At 44.1% G+C, this 7,374-nt stretch overlaps 1 pseudogene; it reads left to right on the forward strand.

Moving 5' to 3' along the window:
• Nucleotides 1-1,155: 1,155 nt before the first annotated feature.
• LOC129783200 (olfactory receptor 10AG1-like) lies at nt 1,156-2,094 on the forward strand (annotated as a pseudogene).
• Nucleotides 2,095-7,374: the final 5,280 nt, after the last annotated feature.

Genomic DNA, 7,374 nt, shown 5'->3' on the forward strand with positions numbered 1-7,374 from the left:
GCCTTCAAGTGTGCCCAGTGAGAAGTCTACGCTCTGGGAAAGGTGGGACACGCAAAGGAAAGGCTCCATTCCTCAGACAAGAAGAGCATCGCTCTGCTTCCACGAGAGCTTGCAGGGGACTGGGAAGCATTGCAGGGCGGGATTGGAGCAAATGGGTCCTCGGTTGGTTTTGTAAGCTGTCGTAAATCCAGGAGACAAAGCAGCAAATTTAAAATGATTCAGGACTCCAGGAGTTCTAAAAGCATGACCTACTCAGGAAAAACTGGGTGTTGTGGGGAGGTCACCCACTTTTAATCTCTTTCTTTTCTGTATGACTGGAAACTGCATGAAGCATTTTGACTGATTGCAAAAAATGTCTTTAAGCACCCTGAAAACTTGTGATGTATGCATCAGCTGCTGCTTATCTACCTACCTAAGATGTTCTGCGGATGCATCAATGTCACTGGATTCATTGGCAGATAAAACTGTGTTTTACTTCTGAGGAGATTCACATGTCACCATGCAAAAAGGAATGATTCAGATTTAAAAGAGTCTCCCAGATATTTGAGTGTGTGGACACAGCATCAGGGGATGAGCCCTTACATGTGAGGAGAGCTGGGATTCATGTCTCTCACTCAGGTCTAAGAAACAAGTCATACTCTGCCTTGCTTTGTTTTGATGGCTTCTCCTTACCCAGCCTTGTCTTGCTTTATCTTCCCCCTTTTCCTCCCCATCCTCCTTTTCACCCTATCTCTTCTGCATGTTCTGATGTTAAATGCAGCTCTTACAAGACCTGGACAGGGAGTGTAAGAAAGACTGTTCTTGAAGGGGCTAGTATATATCTATTTAATTCCTTTCTTCTCATCAGTCACCAGGTCTTCTATTTAATAAAATCACCTTTAAAAAGAAGTCAAGTTTCTTTTTTCCTGATGACAAAACCCAGTCACTGAGGCTCAAGGATTCCATTCTCCCCTCTCTTTACAAAGCTCCCTGCATCAAGCAACCCCTGTTAGATTCCCTAACATTCATGCAGGCCTTGGTCAACCTCACCTAATCCTGCAATCACGTGTATGCTGGTGTTTGGAGTCTTTCTCTAGGCTTGAAGCGTATGTGATGGTGGACAGGCCATCATCATCCTCTAAGAGCCTGTTGTTTGGATTGCTCTGTATAGGGAAAATGCCCCGAAGAAAAGGCTTGGAGAATCACACTGTTGGATCTGGATTCATTCTTGTGGGGTTTTCTGACCTGCCCGGCCTGCAGGGCCTGTGCTTCACAGTCCTCCTGGTAATCTACCTTGTGGTCCTCATAGGAAACAGCCTGACTGCTCTCATCACAGTGGTGGACTCAAGCCTTCACAGCCCCATGTATTTCTTTCTGAGGAACTTGTCCTTCCTGGAGATCTGCTACACGTCAGTCACCCTGCCACAAATGCTGGTGGGTTTCCTGAGGGAAGATGGCAGGATCTCCTTCCTTGGCTGTGCTGCCCAGCTGTATTTCCTGGTTTTGCTGGGCAGCATCGAATGCCTACTCCTGGCTGCCATGGCCTACGACCGCTACGTAGCCATATGTGACTCCCTGCACTACACCCTGACCATGAGCAGGGTGCTCTGCATCAGACTGGTGGTGGGGTCATGGGTGGCTGTCGTACCAGTGCAAGTAGGACAGACCTACCAGGTGTTCACTTTACCCTTCTGTGCATCCCATGACCTTAACCACTTTTTCTGTGATGTTCCCCCGCTGCTAGAACTGGCCTGTGCAGACACTTTCTGGAACCATGTGGTGCTGTACACCATCATCGTGGTATTTGCAGTCCTTCCTGCCTCCTTCATATTTATTTCTTACATTGCAATTATCAGGGCAATTCTGAAAATGCCTTCAGTTCTGGGCAGACACAAAGCTTTCTCCACCTGCTCTTCACACCTCGGGGTGGTGATGCTCTTCTATGGCTCAGCCACAGTCGCCTACTTAAAGTGACGGTCAAAGGATTCCGTAGACACTGATAAATACTTTGCCCTGTTTTACACAATTGTGACTCCCATGTTCAACCCTGTCATCTATAGCCTGAGGAATAAGGAAGTGAGAATTGCCTTGAAGAGACTCCTATGGACAAAGTGAAACCACAGGGTATGTAAAATATTCCTAAATGGTACCAGAAGTCCCACTGGGGCTGCCTTGTTCCAGGGCCGGCTGCAGGGCTGTGAAGGTGGCTGTGCAGGCAGTGGTGTCCAGGGCTGTCCTTGCCAGCAGGGTCCCTGCAGCCCAGGGGGCTGTGTGCTGGGGCAGGGGCTCTGCCGCCTGCCAGGGGCAGCTCTCACCCTGCCCAGGAGCTCCCGTGGGGCTGTGGGGAGAAGCTGTGGGTGGAAGGAGCAACCCTACTGAGGGCAAGGTCCTTGTGCTGGTGATCGGGTGCTGCACGGGTCAGAGGTACTCACAACTCCAGCTCAGGCCCAGGTCATTTCCAAGGGGACGTGTCATGAGCATGTTCATTGCAGGGGTTCCCTGCTTCACTCTGTGCTTTCCTGAATCTGTGCGTCCACTTTTCTGTGTCTTGGCTTGTTAGAAATGGAAACTCAGCTGTGGAGGTCAGACCAGGGGCACAGACTATTAAAGCATTACACAGGTTTACCAGGAATTTCAGCAAGTGCCTTCACTCCCCACCAGCTTCCACATCAAAATATCCTTTCCTTTTCCATCAGGGTTTGGATGACCTGTTGTTCTTTCAGGCGTGCAGACAGGGAGCGGCTGCAGGGCAGAGCTGGGCACACAGGGGCTGAGCTGGGCTCTGTGAGCGCTGGCAGGGAAGAACCATGGGGCCAGAGAAAGAGCTGCTGGCAGGGAGAGCTGCAGGATGGAGACATAGGGACAGAGGGGGCTTGGGGCAGTGGAGGAATGCTGAGGAGAACACTAACACAGGGTAGATAGGGGCACCACCCACTGTGCCCTACCATGCAGATGCCTTCCCTGAAAATACACAAGTTTTCTCTCTTCTATAAGCTATCACAGCCTTTAGCTCATAAGTTCCAGGCTCCTTGGTACCTCCTCATCCAGCAGAGCTGGGCAGCTGAGAAGGAGCTGGAGGGACACAGCAGATTCCCTCACACTGCCCTAAGGCACAGACAGTCCCCTTGCCTCTCAGCACTCACCCTGCTCTCCCTGAGCACAGCACAAAAACCTTCTGACCTGACTCTGGCCATGGACGTTGCTCAGCACGGGCAGAGCAGATGCTGACAGGCCCTTCTGCGCTGGGAGCAGTTGGGTCTGACCAAGTCCAAGGGCAGGACTGGCCCCTACCCCCACGGTTCCCATGAAGCCCCTGCTGCAGAGCGGGGCTCACTGCTGGGCAGCCAGCGGGCACAGCCCCTGCTCCTCACAGCACACTCGGCCAGCACTCAGCACAGCTCCAGCCACGGCTCTGAAGGGAGCTCTCCTAGGAACGGTAGAGGGGGGGACACGGGGCAGCGGGGTCGGATCTAAGAGAAAGGGCTTTACCTTGGCTCACGGCAGTCTTTCCTGACTTGTCACTATGCTTGCTCCATGAACAGGACCCTAGGGTTGGAGGCAGCAGATGTCCAATATAAGTTGCACCACCCAGTTCCTCCTCCTGGCTTTTGGAGACACATGGGAGCTGCAGCTCTTGACCTTCTGGCTCTTTCTGGGCATCTACATGGCTGCCCTCCTGGCCAACAGCCTCATCATCACTGTAAGCTGTGACCACCACCTCTACACCCCCATGTATTTTTTTCTTTTCAGTCTCTCACTGCTCGACCTGGGCTCCATCTCCACCACTCTACCCAAAGCCATGGCCAACTCCCTCTGGGACACCAGGGACATTGCCTATGCAGGATGTGCTGCACAGCTCTTTCTATTTCTCTTTTCCCTTTCAGCAGAGTGCATGCATGTGCCTCTTATCCCTATTTCCATAAGCATTCCGTTAGTTAATAGATACTGTAATGCTTGTTACTCCTCTCCCTCCTCCCTGCTGTTTGTGGACTATTTCTAACGCATGGTTTGTCTCTGTTGCTATTATTTTGCTTAATTTAGCGTAGCACAGAGACTCTGCAAGTGGAAAATGTTTTCTTCTTTCTTGGGCCTTAACATATAGGATCCTGAATCATGTTAATAAACTAGAAGTATTGTGATTAGATTCTGCTGATGTATACAAGCTCCCCTCTTGCATATGTTTCAAAAAAGTAGTATATGGATGTATCTTTGGCAGGTATTTAGAAGTTGAATTCACCTGGGGACAGAGCTGGAGATAATTTTCACAGAAAGCTCGTCGTTTACACCGAGTACAGGGTTAGATTCTAGATTCTCCTCTAAATGTATAAGACTATTATTTCAGGACCAAATTGTACTTGTTAGGATGTATTTATATTATAATAAAAGAAATATATACTGTAATTGCAGGTGTTTGCCCTAGCTTCTAGATTTAAAAGACCAATTAAGCAGCACACAAAATAATAACTTACTGAAGATTTCTTTAAGGAATAGTCAGTTCCAGATATTTGCATTTTTAAGCTTCTTAGAAATGGTTGGGTGTATTTTGCAGATACCTTTCCACATTTTCACCTTTTATATGGAAAGATAAATTGTCTTAGAAACTCCTTCTAAGCCAGGTTTTTGGGCTGGAAAGTAGGTTTCTGGAGACATTCTGAGATGGGTTGTTTGTGGGTTTTGGGTTTTTTTTTTTCTTTTTTTTTTTTCTTTAAGTGAGAGAAAGAAACAACAAAGCATTTTAAGCTAGACAGTAACAAAAAATTGCACCGCAGTGTTTGCATAACACCTGTAATAGTTTGTACATATAGTACAGCAATGACTTGTGTGTTCATAGGGAAGAGGCCAATACATTTTCTTTCTAAGCTACGTATTCTTGGTTTCAGTCTATAGCTTCTAAGCTAAGGAACTAATTTTTCATACCTGTTTCTTTTTTTTTTTTCCCCCCCCCCACCCCGGAGGATTGCCTTATTTGCTAAATATGACACCTTATTCATCTCACAGCACCGCTCCAAGTGCTCATATGGCTTCTTCCACCACAGAGCTTTCTATATAAATTTTTCCATTATGGTGCCCACACAAGCAAATGAAAAAAATCAAATCAAATCAAATCAAATCTACATTTTTGTATTCCTTAGGAAGCGGAATCCTGGTTGTATTGAAGCCAGTGGTAAAACCTCTGTAGATTTCCTGGGGTCAGGATAGCATTTGTGGCCTTGACCACTGGTGCTTTTCTAGGTTGAAACATTTCTGTTACAACTTTCAGATGTCCAACCAACCACTTAGAATAGACTAGCCCTTTTGTATAAAATTGCATCAGAGAGAACAGAAAATTCAGAAAATAGTGCAACTCAACTTTTTGCACCTTTTTGTCTCTTGGGGATCATGGCATTTTGCAAAATCACTCCTGCTCAGGGATAAATTGCTTAATTAACATATTCAAACAAATCAGAATCAAAGCTGTTTATTGATCTATTCATAGCAAGTAATTAAGTAGCCATCTGAACTATAGCTTTTGCTGCTTTTAGTTATGCATTTCCTGATAAGGTAAAGTCATATACAATTGCACTAATATATGTTCTGCTGCTAATAACAGCTTAAATAACTTTTCTGTATACAGTGTAAACTGCATCAAAATGCAGTGTTTGAGGGAAGTCTGCATATTAATAAACCTGTTTTGTTGTGGGGGTTTTTTGGCTTCAGGCACAGTGGTTAAAGAATTCTCATTGCCATATCCTTTGAGAACCACACTTAAAGAGTAGTCTGTACAGGCTAAGAATTCTCATTCTTCTATTATGAGTTTTAGACTTTGAGCCTTTATTCCTCCAGGTCCATGTCTTTTTTTTTTTTTTCCTAATCATGGGCTTTCATCCAAGAAAAATAAGATGTACATCCCAGAGAACTGATTAAAATAATTTCCAACAATACATTGAGAGTGATTTTATAGGTCACAAAGCCATTGACTTTCCACTCAGTCTGAAGGAAGCCAGTAATAAGATATTCCATGTAAATTAAATCATAAGGGACTTCTGAAAACATACCCAAAACCAAGAATCTTGTAAGAATATAGGGTAATTCAGGTTTGAAGGAACTGCAGTAGGCCATCTACTCCACTATTCTGCTCAAAGCTGGATGAACAGTCCTTGTCTAGTAGTAAGTAAAGACTATCTGAAATTCAATTTTCCTTCCTTGCAGTTTTGGGGTTTTTGGGGGGTTTTGGTTGTTTGTTTTTTTTTATTTTATTATGATTATTTTGAACTTGCAGCCCAATATATTTAAATTATGTTTGGAGCTAGGGATCTGTTTACAAGCCGTAACAAAGGATGATTAGAAAAACAAAATTAGTCGAAATAGTTTGGAGATTTTCTTTAAGAAAGTGCAAAACCAGACACCTCTGTGAAAATACACTATGTTATCACAATAAACAATAAAGATCAGATCCCAGCCCCTATATGATACCTTTTTTTCATAGTGAGTTCATCAGATAAATCTCCAAAACACAGCAGAACGTATATGAAGTTGAGAATGCATATGTAATTACTCACGTATGTGTGGCTGTTTGACGTATGAAAGTCCAAAATACATCTTCTTCCAGGAGTATGTTTGAGTATGTTTTTTCAGTGTGCTTATTATGTGTGTATGCTTGATGTTATTTATCAAAGCAGACTGTTAAAATATTTCTCTGAATTGTCTCTGAAACAGAGTGCCTGAAATAGCTTCCCCTTTTCACCTTGTGAATAATTCTGCATGTTTCCCCTACTTCTCCACATTTTCTGTATAGTATAGCCCATTCTTTCCTTGAATCCCCTTCAATAATTTCATACTCTGCCTGCATACGTTTGCTAATGTTAAACTATGTCGCTTAGAGCAGCCAACATTGCCTAAGCGTGTATGAGGATGGAGTTTTACAAAAAGTTAGAGTATTCAGGAAGTATAACGTATTTAGAATCAGGTTCACTACCATCATTGCTATTATAATCTGGGGGAGTGCCTTGTCCCCTTGAACTTTTGTGCCTTTATGTGCTTGTGATATAAGCCGTATGTACCTGTAGATTTCTTTGCGGAAATATACATATATGTGTGTGTGTGTGTAATATATATGTATATATTCCACATATGTGGAAATCTATATAGATATTTCTATAAAGGGGGTGGCCTCCAGGTAATGATCACTTCCTCCTGGAAGGGACTACTTCAACAAGATCCTTTTCCAATGTACCTCTTTAAATATTTTGTTATGTGAGATTTGCTCAATGTGAGAAGATGAAAAAGATTAATTTCCTGTTTTCTGTAAGGTAGACATATTTTACTGCAAAGGCATATGGACAGTAACATCTGTTTTCAAGGAATGTGTGTTGCCAGCAAAAATTATTCATGATCACTTCCTTAAATTGTTGGAAT

This window comes from Falco peregrinus, chromosome W, assembly GCF_023634155.1.
Source record: "Falco peregrinus isolate bFalPer1 chromosome W, bFalPer1.pri, whole genome shotgun sequence".
In the NCBI taxonomy this organism is placed as follows: domain Eukaryota; kingdom Metazoa; phylum Chordata; class Aves; order Falconiformes; family Falconidae; genus Falco; species Falco peregrinus.